Below are 14,788 nucleotides of genomic sequence, written 5' to 3'. Positions count from 1 at the left end.
TGATTGGGTCAAGGAAGGTTTGTTTTTTTGTCGTATCAGGCTTCCACCTGGTGGTTGAAGATTTAGATTAAGTGGACGTGAAGGCAAGGAAGCCAATCTTTGTGTCCACCTTCAGGATGCCTTTAAGTGTCCTGCCAGAGACACAGCCGCATGTTCTTGAGCGGTGTCAAACCGGCGCCCTTTGATTGCCATTCCAGGGCTCGCACCACTCGGCTATGCAGCCGATAGGGGAGGTTCTTTCAAGGGAAAAATTCCTTTTTTTGTTTGAGAGGTAAGATATTGTGGAGCACCCACTTCCATATATGGTTATCATTTCTGTATAAGATGTTGCCTCAAAATTTAATTTGGGAAGGAGAAACTCTCGCACTTAAGAATTTTGTGATTGACTTTCATCATTGGTGGTGCACCTAATTTTAGAGATTAGTTTGACTGCATTAGCACTGATGGTTTTGCTATCATCGTCCAGCATTGCCAAAAGCACATTTTCGGGATTTTTTTTGTAAGGTGCATTTGGTCCATGGATATGTAAACCCTTAGAACTTGTTATCCCAAACTCAGCCAGCGAGAATGGCACAGTGGACCAATTTTGTTATTAACTGTTAACTCCGGAGATGATCATGAAAGCTCTGAATTTGTTTATAACAAAATTGGTCCACTATGTCATTCTCGCTGGCTGAGTTTGGGATCACAAGTTCTAATAGTTTACATATCCATGGATACCAAATGCACCTTACAACAAAAATCAGCTTTCTTGCAAAATATATTGTTGGCGTTTATTGGAAAAGTTACATTCAAGCTAAATATAAAAGTACTATCATGGATAAGCCAAAGAGTCTTTTTCAAGAAATGCATTGCAAAAGAATCTATTCAATGGCAATGAAGTACTCCTAGTCATTCAACAGAGTGTTCAACAAAACTGTTTTTTGCTCATCCCGAAAATGTGCTTTTGGCAATGCTGGGCGATGATAACAAAATCATGCATTAACGTTAAGCGATTTGAGGAACATCTTCTTCATCTAAATTATGCAGGTCACACTCAATCTGCAGGACATGGAGTTAAACTGACAACAACAGCAACTGGGCGAATAGCCTGGCAAAAACGACAAATTGGTGAAGCTTTGTGCACCATAAAAGAAGAAAAAAGCCATGGATGGGGAAAAAGTATCGTGTCACCAAAAAATCTAAGCAAACATAGATTCTATCGTGTGAAATGCGATGTGCTGTTACTTCTTGGTTAATAAATTAGTAGTGCTTTCATCACTTTGTCTTTTGCCTAACTCTCAGAAAGATATCATATCACTTCATCGGTCAATTTAAGAAGCATTTACATTGACACTATAAAATGAATTTATAAAAAGTTGTTCAAATCTTGAATTGAGGCATCCAAGTGTCTTCCTTTCCGAAAAGCAATAAAAATGAATACCAACAACATATACCTAGCTCTAATAGTACTAATTTTATCATTAAAAACGTGATTTAAGGGGCTCGATTTAAAAATGCTGTTGGGGCAGGGTCTAAACGGGGTCAGATTTCAAAAAAAAATTGGATTTATTAATATTTTGGGCTAAGGCAAAAATTTATCACCCAGGCAAGTTGAAATGAAAAAATTGCCTCAAAAGGGGCCACTTTACTGTATCAATGAGACTTCTGTTGTTGTTTCTTCGAGACCAATAGTGAGCCACGAGGCTTTGTCTCGGAAACAGCAATCCTCATGTCATTTTCGCATGCAAGCCGGTTTGGTTTTTTTGCTTTAACATCCACCAGAATAGAAAAGGCATGCTGGCATATATAGCCTAAGGGAACGTTCAAATATTACGTAACGCTTTTTTTTCGAATTTTTGACCCCCCCTCCCCCATGTAGCGCCAACGTAACGCTTTTTTCAATCCCCCCCCCCCCCCCCATGTAACGCTTTTTCACTACAAATTCAGCACAAAAAACTACCATTCCGTACTCGAAAGCGTTACGTAACACTTTGCATAAACCCCCCTCCCCCTCGAATGCGTTACGTAATATTTGAACGTCCCCTAAGTGGTTACAAATGGCGTGAGAACTTCAAGGGCAATTTTTTGTAATAAGAGGATAACTTTCCATTTGTTGGCACCAAAACGTTTGAAGATTAGTTGTGTTGAAGTTTCTATTTTTTGCACCTCGCTTTCTTGAAGCTCGATAATGTTATCCAAGTATGAACTGTTTATATCTGCTGTTGTAGTATCATAAGCAAATGGGTGACGTATCCATTCTGGATATTGCGTTTGTTCAGGAAAGCAGTTTTGAAATGAATTTTGCAACTTGTGTAGGCTAAATGCTCAGTAAATACTGGTTTAAGCTTCTCGTCGTCTGAGCTTCTGGGGCCGAGGGTCTATCCTTTTACCACCCCAGATTCACGATGTTCCCGGACTACACTGGAAGGCTGCTAGAGAGCAGCCAGTCTTTAGTTTCATCATCCATGACGCGCAGACCTTCCACTCCGTTAGGTGGCTTGAAGATGGTACAGTCATTGATGATGTGGTCTGCGGTCTGTTCCTCGGCACCACATTCACAGGAGGAGGAAGAAGCTTCTGAACTTCTGCAACTTCGCCATTAAATGCTGTACCGGAACTACTTACTACCTCACCCAGACGTGGAAAGTTAGCGAAGTTGTTATTTTCCAATCGCTGCCACCACATATGCAATTTCCTCTGAAAAGCACACATGTGCTCTTCAGCTTCTATTAAGTTAGATTTTTACCACCTCCTTGCATTTTGTAATTCAGCTGATTGAGAGCACCAAAGATGCCAGCCAAATAAGCCAAAGTAAGCATAAAACTTGTCCTCAAATTGTATTGAATGCCGATGGTTGAGACTTTTCAAGAATTCCAATAATTCTGTGCGTAAGTCAAACACGCGATTCATCACTTTCCCTTCGATAGCCATCGTACTTCAGTGTGGTTCAAAAACGTTTCCAAAAATTCCGGCGTTCGCGCCGAACCCCTGAAACAGCTTCGTCGAACCCCAGGGGTTCGATCGAACCCTGGTTAAGAACCACTGAGGTAAGTGGTATTTGATTTGATCATTAAATCAAACATAGGCTATTGTTTTCGGGGCCTTCCATTACAATTGTTAAAAAGCTATATCAGTAATCGTCTACAGCACACGGTCGTCAATGGAATCTTTTCAAACTCTAGACAGGTGACCTGCGGTGTGCCCCAAGGATCGACGTTGGGACCTCTTCATTTTTTACTTTATATAAATGACTTACCAAATTCAACAAACATGGATGTTAAACTATTTGCAGACGACACCAATATAACGATGAGTGGCAAATGTGAAATAAATTTGTAGGACAATGTGAATACCGAAATGCAAAAACTTTACAACTGGTTAAAGCTTAATAGATTATCGTTAAATTTCTTAAAAACTAAATACATGCTAGTAACAAAATAAAAACACATAAAAAATTTCAACATTAACGTTGGTAACACAAGCATTCAACAAAAAGATCAAATAAAATACCTTGGCCTTTCCTTCATAGATAACAAATTAACTTGGAAATATGAATATCACATAGATAAAATTTGCAGAAAAGTAGCAAAAGGTTCATGGGCGTTACTAAAACTCAGAAATTATGTCAACAAAGACATTTTAAAAGATATGTATCACGCTTTGATTTACTGTCATTTACAATATTGTATATCAAGTTGGGGAAAGGCCCGTGACAGTGTATTGGATCCATTAATAAAATTACAAAAAAGGTTATAAGAGTAATTACGAAACAAAATTACTAGGCTCACATTAATTCTTTATTTTTCAAGACATACATGACATTGAAATAAAAAAAACATATGTACAAAGTTCATATGAATCAGTATCCGTCTACGTATTGTGATTTAATTACAAATGCTTCATCCATTCATCAGCATAACACAAGATATCAAACAAGCAACAGCTATTTTATAAATAGATCAAACACAGAATTTGACAAAAAAGTCCATGCAGGTATTAGGACTAATGATCTGGTCAGTCTGAAAAAAGTCCAAGTAGTCTGAAAAACTTATCATTTTATAGTTTCAAAAAAGAGATCAAAACGTTAATTTTACAAAGCTACAGTGCATCGTAAGTAATATGTTATGGAAATCAACTTGTCAGTTTCATATGCAATATAACCTATTCAGTCGGAAATTTGAGTAATTTTTTGGAAATTTTTGTTTACGTTATCTTAAATACGCTTTTTTGGTGCGTATGTTGAAGCGCGGGAACGTTTTAACGTTTTATTTCTTTTCTCTTGTATTTTAAATGGCAAAATCGTCATTTCCTTAGGGTGGCAATTGACTGGTAGACCGTGTGGTCGTCTCGTTGTCTCCCTGTCGGTATGGGAACTTTTGTAACTTTTGCATTGTGTACATTACTTGCGTATTTCAAACATGTACTATGTTCCTGTTACTGACAAATAAGCTTAAACCATTGATTGATTGGACAGCTTCACTATATTAGGCTACTTATTTTTATTTATTTATTTGTCTCAATTAACCAATTATATTTATCATTGGTGAGTTTGAGGGTGGCTGCTTAACTTGAAGATCTTGAATGCTCACTTTGCAGCCTCCCGTTGCTATGATGCTATTGCTTTTTAATTGTGATTATGATATGCCTTAAAAAGCTCCTGTGTTTGATTTGAATTCCTCTGATCAGCCAAATTTACATATTTTTTTCTTCTTCCTTTTACCATGAATAGGCTACTTTACCACATTTGGTTTATTTTATTCTGACGACAGCTCCTGAAAAGAGTCAAACGAAAACGTAAATGTTGTAACTTGTAAGCAACTTGTTTAAAACGTATATGGTACCGAAGAAGAGGAATACTCGTACAATGAAGATGAAACGAGACAAGACGAGGAGGAAAGCAACATCTTTGACGTTTTTGATGATGAAGATAGCTTCAATTTATGTTTCGCATACTTTGTTCAATTCTTGTCAAAGAATATAGAAGAATAAGTCCAACAGTGACGAATAATTTCAAATTTGCCTAAACTTCATAGATTTATCCTGTTGCTTAATCGGTAATAACTTTTTTTCTGTACATTTTCAGGGTTCTGGTTAATAGAAAAAGTTGTTCCCCTTAAAAAAAGCTAAAAATGATGTATAATATGTCCTATTTTGAAAAACTTAAAAATTTTATATGTTGGACCCAAAAGGGATTGTGACGTCATTTGGAAAAAGGGCCCAAAAAGTGGTTTCCCATCATCCGATTGATGGGGATTTTTTTCTGAGCCATTTGCATAATATGGAGAAGGTCTGAACAAAGAATCAGCTTGATAAAAAAATTTTCCCACAAAAAAGCTCCCACGACTGCACTAATAGGCTAACAGCCTTTCTTGCGTTTCCGTTTTCTCAAACCAAATCTTGGCATAGCCTATTATAGAGCTTGTATATTGAAGAACCGCACGTGGCTTCGATTTCGGATTTAAAGGTGAATTTCAAAGTGAAATGATTTGTTTATTGTAAAGACAGGTAAGAAAACAATACAGCGCACATAAAGGTGTAAGAAAATAATAGGGATGTGCCGATTACAGAATTTTTGCCGATGCCGATTCCGATGCCGATTCTTAAATATTTGCCGATTCCGATTCCGATGCCGATTCTTTGGTTAAATGATTAAAGCTGCTTTTAGTTGGCGCTTTACAAGTCGTTGCAATTTTGTTACAAGTTGCTGCCTTTGAAGTGTCTAAAAGCGTTCACTTTGTCGCCTGCTCTAGACAGCGTGATTTTTTACGGTAGTTGTTTACTTCTTGCGCGCTACAAAGTGGTGATAGACACGCGTTTTATTTGTCGCAGAAATCAGGGAAAAGAGAAAAATCGCCATTGCTCACAGAGTGCAAAATAAACGTAGCTTAATGCAGTGTGCAAAATATTATCTTGTGCGGTTTGCAGTATTTTTCTCGCAGAATTCAAGAATCAAGAAGGTGCCAGAAACAAGAAGAGAAAAAGACTAGAGTGTAAAAGAAAATGAACGCAGCGGTATTGAATACACAAAAACCTTTAAAAAAGTAACACACCAGCCTTGCATTCAAAGTGCATCAATAGGCGAAAAAAGAAAAACATATTGTGAAGAAATTACTATTGTTTTCGAACGCAGAGTTGCAGCCAATCTTGTTGCTTAGCAAACACGTGAAGATTACCGGGTAGCTGGTTTGATTACGTTTGCGCAATCACATGATTGTTTGTTGAACGCATTAAGCGTAATAGGCCTATACTTGGAGTTCATTTCTCTCTGCTTAGTAAATTAACATTAAGCAACTTTCAGTGACTACGAATTTTACAACGATTAAACAATAATTACAAAGAACATTTCCGCTTTTTAATATTCAAAATTAAAGGCACGTAAATTAAAATGCAGTAACATCAACTAAGAACGTCTGCATTAAGGTATATTTTACAGATCAAAGAAAACGGTGACTATGGAAGACAACATAGTGATGAAGACAGGCTCGTTCTTCACAGCATTGGCCTATGTTTATTGTGCATTCCACGTTTTCAATATAGAGTATCCAAAAGGTGCGGAATGCACCTTTGAATTCATACGGAGGTAAACGTTCAGTTGTTCAATGTTCATATCATGATTTATAGTTTGTTTTGCTTTCTACGGTGCGTGTTGCCGCCCCAGTTTGATTACCGAGATCACCACATACAAATCGCTGTTAGAACTGATTTATGACCAATCTCAAGAGAAAAATTCTCGTCATCTGGAATTTTGGTACTCCAACAAAACATCGACGACAATGAATGCCTCTAATTTGCGTTTTTGCAATGCCTGCCTGCAATTTGAAACTACCCAAGTACCCATATCCAGTAAAAACAATTTCACCATGCTTAGGTGCAATCATAGGCTACTATAGCAGTGTCCTTTCACACAACAACACGGTACACTTGAACTGGCCGCGCGCGACTGACCGCGTCTTGAACTGGCCACGACTTGAACTGACCACGAGATTCGTATGTAATACAGATCAACCCTAACTACTTCCAAATAACCTTATCCACTCGCGGTCATTTAAAGTCGTGACCAGTTCAAGACGCGGTCAGTTCAAGTCGTTGCCAGTCACGCGTGCCAGTTCGAGTGCTCCGCAACAACATTCCGAGATCTACGCAGGGCTTTGAGCTCATTAGAATATTGCTATCAACGATCGTTTTTCAGTAATTTTCTTCTGAGCATCGTATTCATTGAAACGCCGTATTTAGGATTGACCTGTGTAAAATTTTCATTTGTGATTATGTGCTTTAGGTATTTTGCCAAAAAGAACAGCAGCCGGCAGAACCGAAAAAAACGTTCGAGACGAACAGTGCACCCGAAGGTACTACAGCTGACCAACGAAATCATGCTGAAGCAGGGCTATCTTGTGGTGTCATCACTACAAGCTTCGACTTCTTAACCAGTGAAATCCTGAATTCTTTATTGGATTTTTTTGTTTTGGGACTGTCCATAAAAGTCGTCTGAAGTCAAGGGGAGTGGATTCCTGGGATTGACATAGCGCTGATGTTTTGCGAAAATGTGGAAGGTGGCAGTTAGTTTTTTGCGGATGACTTGCCTGATGACTGGGCCGTTTCTGTTGAGAACACAATGTTCTTTCTTTCTTTGCTTATTCTGTGCTTTTTCTGAATTGATCAAGATTGTTCATAGACTGAAGTGTAAGCAATGTACCATAGGATGTCCCGTTTTTTGGGCGACTTCAGAAAACATAAGCTTGGGTCATATTGTGACTGGATTTTCAACGCTTAATAAAAAAGTGACGTTATTTTTTTATTATGTCGTCATCTTGTGGCGGATTTTTACAATTTGGGCTGTATCTCGAGAATCGCAAAACCTAGAACTTGTACCAAAATGACCGGAAGGTTCGATTTCCTGTTTTTCAGGGTACAAATTTTTAGGTGTCGCCTCAAGATGATGTCATAGTAAACAAATACAAATAACGTCGTTTTTAAATTCAGCTTTGAAAATCCAGTCAGAAGATGACCCAAGCTTATTTTTCCTGAAGTCGCCCAAAATTGGAACACCCTAATGTCCTACTCTTTTTCAACCAATCAGGTCTTGTCAATGCACTTCCTGATCAAGGTGGATTTATTTTGCTTAAACTCCGTGCTTGGGAACTTCACTTTCGGCTCTTTAATTTTGTACGTGGTTGCCGGTGAAGTTAATCACCACCAACTGCGTACAAAGTTGTTCGATTATTCGCTGCTGTTGTTCATCGATTGCTGTCTTTGGTGTAAATTTGCAGTGTTTTTGGTGTAATATAAATTACAATAAATGATGTGAATCTGCTGCCTGCTCTTTGTCAGTATAATAACAGCAAACTTGTAAAATGCACTACAAAAGAGCACAGTAATTTTACAGTGATGTACGTTATTCAGAAATAGTTTAAGTCTGTAAATTTACAGAGTAAGATAGTAATTGAAATACAGGGAAACTATAAGTAATCTGTAAACATCGAATGATGTTTTTCTGCTGCCTGTAAAATGTCAGTAAATTTTTTTAACAGTGCTGCACAGTGCTGCGTGTACCTAATTATCATTGCGTGGCGTCTCAGGGTATAACATGTATTATGCCTTTACACTACACTTGCAAATAAAAGAATGATGTTTAGGCTACCTAACCAAATAAACACAAAACAATTACAGAGTAGGCTAGAGGCCACTTGATGTTTCCGCTAATGAGTCCAGGATGATCTACTTTGCATAGAGGCCTCGAGATGTTAAGGTCAGCGGAAAAAAAATTAAGAAAAAAATATTTTTAAGATATTTATATAATCATTGATCATTTTATTTTCAGTGCTCTATTTCGTAGCATAACTGATGGAAAAGATCCAGCTGGAGTTGAATTCAAGTGGAAAAATCATCATCATTAAGATCCTTCCTCTCGTCGAGGGTTGGAGGCAGTAAGGCGCCAAGTTTCTCTGTTGTGAGATTTTTCTACTGCAGTTTTGTCATTTCGTCCTGACCAGTCTTTAATATCATTACTCCAAATTCTTGGTGGTCTGCCCCTATTTCGTTTGCCGTTCATTTTTCCTTCTAGTAGTTGTCTTTGAATAGAATTATTGCGAATCATGTGGAAGCATTCTTCTATAAATCCACATTTCATATGCCTCAAGTCGTTTAACCATTTGTGATGATAGTCTCCATGTTTCTGCATTGTAAAGTAATGTAGTTCATATATAGCATTTCATAATTCGTTTTCGAGTGTTGATGTTAATTTTGCGTGTTGTTGATGTCCTTTTCATTTTTACGAAGTTATTTCTTGCTATTTCTATTCGTCTCAATATTTCCGTATCGCATCTGCCATTTTCAGTTATTGTGTATCCCAGATAGGTAAAGCTTTTGACTTGCTCGACCAGCATTCCATCAATCATCATCATTAAGTTCCTTCCTCTCGTCGAGGGTTGGAGGCAATGAGACGCCAAGTTTCTCTGTTGTAAGATTTTTCTACTGCAGTTTTGTAGTTAAGTCCTGACCAGTCTTCAATATCATTAGTCCAAATTCTTGGTGGTCTGCCCCTATTTCGTTTGCCGTTCATTTTTCCTTCTAGTAGTTGTCTTTGAATAGAATTATTGCGAATCATGTGGCCAAAATATTTCAATTTTCTTGATTTAATTGTTTGTAGAACTTCCATGTTGGTTTGTATTCTGGATAGTACATCTTTGTTTGTGATTCCATCAATAGTAATATTTAAACTTGGTAAATTTTCTTTTCTTGTAATAATAATCATCGTTTTCGTCTCGTTTGTGTTGATTTTCATGTTATATTCCTTTCCAGTATTGTTCACTTTTTCTATTATTGTTTGGAGAGCTTCTGCTGATTCCGCTATAAAATCCCTATGATTCCGCCAACAAAACAGTATCGTCTGCATACCGTAGGTTGGATACATCCATACCTCCTATATGCTGATCTAATACCCTCCATTCCATCAATCTGTCTGATGATCATTTCAGTATACAGGTTGAAAAGACATGGAGAGAGTATACATAACTGTACATCCCTGGCGAACTCCACTTTTATGTCCATTGCACCAGATAAACCATTTTCCATCTGAATATACGCCTTTTGCGTCCAATATAGATTAGTGGAAAAATAATGATTCAGAATAACGTCATTTTGTTCTATATGACGAGCTACAGGAGACAGCGCATAATAGTTTTATAAAAACGAAAGTGGATCATGATTTCGAAAAAAGAATTACATGTTGGAATTAGTTTAAATATTATGGGCTTTGGTGTAGGCTGCAGGTAGGTATATGATTAATAAACTATCTGCCTGAAAAGCAAAGGAGTTCATGTAAAATTGAAGCCTATTTTTCAATGTGGTTCCAATCGGCCAAGCAGCTTATATATCTCATTTTTATAATAATTTGTAAACTTGATTGGTGGACAAACTTGAAAATTGCGAGTATAAGTTTGCACATACCTCAAAGCTGCAGGTTTTTGTCTGACTCACATATGCAATGCCGTGTTTACCGCACACCGGGCTCCCCGGCCGGAGAACACGTAATTGTTTGCGGCCCACTCATTTTGATCTGTTTAATGTTTATTGACGTTTAAAAAAAATATGCTACAAAAGTTGAATATAATCAAAAGCTTAAATCATGCAAAGCCATAGGCTATAGCCAGAGGTGGGCAGTAACTAGTTACAAAAGTAACTAGTTACTGTAACGAGTTACTTTTTGAGTAACTGTAACGATAACTTCGTTACTATTTTCCAAAAGTAACGAAACGCGGTAACTAGTTCCTATTTTAGCACTTTTTCAACAGTTACAGTTACAAGTTACTTTTGTATTGAAAATTTCAGTTTTTAATTGCCGTTTATTTCTCTGCACGTGTTTGTGTCTTGCTTAGTGCGTGTTTGCTGCGTTTTGCGCAACAATGCATTTTTCTAGCTGATATATCGGCGCAGCACTGCGCATGCGCCGTTCTGTTTTTGTTTTGTGGTCTGGTGGAGAAGGGTTGCCATATTGGCGAATTTATCGCTAAAGTCCAGAAATCTGGCAATTTTTTAAGACGTTTAGCTTCATATTTATGATTTGGCTCTTTTTTGGCGATTTTTGATAACTGATTTGGCTAAATTAATTGTTTTTGGCGATTAATCAATATGTACTAAAGACAGGCAAGACACAACAATACAACAGGGTTGAGCATTATAATAATATATTTTACATTAAAAATGAGTTTAACAGTCAAACGTTTTCGGTTTAACTTATGCCCTCATCAGGAACCTGAAAATATTTATATAAATGCAGTAAATTTCAACTTCTTGAAGGTAACTGACTAATGACTATAAGCATCAAGAAACACGTAGCGATTAAAAGCAATTTGTTGATGCTTATAGTCAGTTAGTTAGTTACCTTCAAGAAGTTGAAATTTATTGCATTTAGTGTAACGCTTGCAATGCCTCTAAAAAGATTGTCTGACATTAAAACCAGCAACAGCATTGCTGTTTGCTTGCCGTTGGTAGACGTTCTTGTGGAAGCATTACAAACCAGATTTGGTCATTGGTTCGAGGACAGCGACTTTCAGCTTGCGACTGCATTCCACCCACAATTTAGACTTATCTGTGTTTAATGCCTGATCATTAAGCGACACTGCTGAATTGAAGACCAAAAGAAAACAGAACATGCTTCAAGCAATTGAAGAAGCAAACTGCTCTGCTGAAGAGGGGAATAGCAGCGACACTGAAGTGGATGGTGGTAGGTAGAGCCACGGAAGACTTTTTGCACCACTTTACACAAAAACCAAGAAAAGAAAGCAATGCGCGTTGAATCGGTTACAGGAGAATTTGGAAGCGGATCCTGAGGACAAGTTAAGCGGATCCAGATTCACAATTGGACCGATGAAAAAACTGTTTTAAAAACACAACACTTCCATTCCGTCAAGTGCTGCAGTAGAAATATTGTTTTCATTGCAGCACTTGTTCATCACCAGACTTTATTCGTTCATCCCCGACGCCGACACACGCTCCATCGACCTGACACTTCCAAGACAGGCATGGGTGCGCCTCAACCGTCTCCGTACGGGCGTCGGGCTTTTCCGCTCAACCATGCACTAATGGGAAATGACCTCTTCCTCCTCCTGTGAATGTGGTTCCGAGAAACAGACCGCAGACCACATCATTGATTGATTGATTAAATCTTTATCCTCGGACTGGGAAAGCTTCTTGCAGAACTTAATCCTGGCAGTTTCGCATACTTGTAGACTAAAAGCTTTAAATCACTGACGTAGGCCCGGTCACCGAGATTGACAGAGTGAAGTTTCCGATTGTTGAAGTCTTGTTGCCGGGAAATTATTTCATCTATTAAATGCCGCTAAATGGAGAGCAGTCCTTAACGTGCGTTGCTCAAGCGCATGCCCTGAAAGTCGAACCAGTGCGCTTGATCTTGAAGCTTCTTCGTTCCAGAGGTGACGCGCTAACCAATTGAACTATCGGGGCGGACATCATCAATGACTGTAACATCTTCAAGCCACCTAACGGAGTGGAAGGTCTGCGTGTCATAAACAATGAAACCAAAGACTGGCTGCTCTCTAGTAGCCTTCCAGTGTAGTCCGGAAACATCGTGAATCTGGGGCAGTAAAAGGATAGACTCTCGGCCCCAAGAGGCTTAGGCTACACGACGACGACGATTGGGCAAGGACATTTTAAAGCCAAAAAGGGCAGGCCTAAGTGACGAGCACTTTGAAATGCCCGTATTTCTCAAAGGAAATAAACATATAAGCCACTGAGTATTTTTTTTTTAATAAAACCTTGTTGGTTTTGTACTTGTGCTGTTATGTTAGCATGGATGGCTCTAACACTATATATCAAACATTGCGGTTAAACTGGACTTGCATGCAGAGCTGGCCAGGTGCAGAATTTTATGTTCAGATTTGTGAGTAACTGAAAGTAACTAGTAACGGTAACTAGTTACTTTTTAAAATCGGTAACTGTAACGGTAACTCAGTTACTATTTTGGCCAAGTAACTGTAACTGTAACTCAGTTACTTTTGAAAGTAACTTTGCCCACCTATGGCTATAGCCTAGTCTACTGTTTCCAAAACCTCCGGCTGAGGACCCACTTCCATTTATAGGGGCCCACACACAGTTTGTGCAGAGTTTTTGGCTTATAATTTTACATGCATCGGTAACATTTAATAGGCTACACTTTTTTTTCTTTTTTGCAAAATTTTCTCTCTCACTCAGTCACATTTTATTAATCTAATCAGCGACTTTGGGCATGCACAGTTTTGGAAAGTGGATGAAGCGAGTAAACGGCTTTTATGTTCGACAAAAACTTACAAAATAATGCAATATTTCAAAGTAAACACTGCTCACTCAAACATTCATTGGAATCCTTCTGGGGTCGTGAATGATATCTTTTTGAAATAAGGTGACGTAGATATCAAACCTTCTCCAAACCCAATTTTAATTTGATGAATTTGGTTAGCCTACATACAAAATGACCTACATACAAAGTGCGCATTTTGATAAAAAAACGTTATTGCGCTAAAAATATGACCAAATCAAAATTATATTTGCCAAATATTTCCGGGGGGCCAGTCCCCCACACCTCATGTCCGATTTTACCATTTCAGACATTAAGCTTTGCATTGTCCATAATTAGGCTATCTTATAAATTTGGTTTACAGTATTAAAAGTATGATTTTTCCCTAACTTCTTTCCAGATCCACAATCGCCTTGTCGGCCTATTTACTGTTATTAAAATCTTAGAGTTGTTTAGCCTATTCTTTGTTAAAATGATGAATGTGAACTTTTTTCTCCACATTGACAAAGTTTTCGGCGATAGGCTAATCTAACGCTTTCTTATTCTATTTTCATGACCCATCACTAAATATAGAGGTTCACTAGTGGATTGCGGGGAGGCAAGATGGTGCTCACACGACCTGCTCATATGTGCAACCTTTTCCTCATAATAATTTGTCTTGATTCTTAAAACCCACATCTACTAGCCTACACACCATTAACATTATTTGTGGCGAAACATTGACCGTTGATATCTGAACAGCAGGGGCGTTGCCAGGGGGGTCTAGGTGGTACCTTTGGACCCGGGCCCGGAATATTTAAGGGGCCCGGGTTTGAAAATAAGAAATTAGTCTAGTATAGTGATTTCCCTAACCACGAATATTACCCGAAACACGAATTTCAAAATAAACAGGCAAATATTTGTTCAAACTCAAAAACTGAAATGGCACAGGTAAGAAGATTGCTATTCCTATTTCTGCACTAAAAATTAGACCAAAACCTCTTTTCAGATAGCAGCAATCAGCAAATGTTAGACCATGGCCCATAAACACCTTTCCCAAATCAAAATGGGCAGCTCATATCAGATTTATGGTTTGCATATGGGCAGCCCATATTAGATTTATGAGTTGCATATGGGCAGCCCATATTAGATTTATGGGTTACATATGGCAGCCCATATTAGATTTATGGGTTACATATGGGCAGCCCACATTAATATGTGGGTTGAATGTGAGCAACCCACTTGAAACCCATAAATGAATATGGGCAGCCCGTACTGGGTCAATGTGATGCTCGCGGACACAATGTGTATGGGCCCCGTATGGGCAGCTCACATGGGGCCCCGTACATCAGCTCATATGGGTCCCCATGTGGGGCCCATATGTGCTTACTGGCTGGGCACTACCTTTGCTGAAATTCTCTTCTGGTGAGCCTACAATGACCAGTGAAACATCAATGGAATCGGAAAATAATACTAGTAGATAGAGATAGTAAGTTTTGCGGTTCAAGAAATTTTAAGATTGCGCAAGAGTTGTTA

The sequence above is a fragment of the Aplidium turbinatum genome, chromosome 2, assembly GCF_918807975.1.
Source record: "Aplidium turbinatum chromosome 2, kaAplTurb1.1, whole genome shotgun sequence".
In the NCBI taxonomy this organism is placed as follows: Eukaryota; Metazoa; Chordata; class Ascidiacea; order Aplousobranchia; family Polyclinidae; genus Aplidium; species Aplidium turbinatum.
This window is presented reverse-complemented; position numbering follows the sequence as displayed.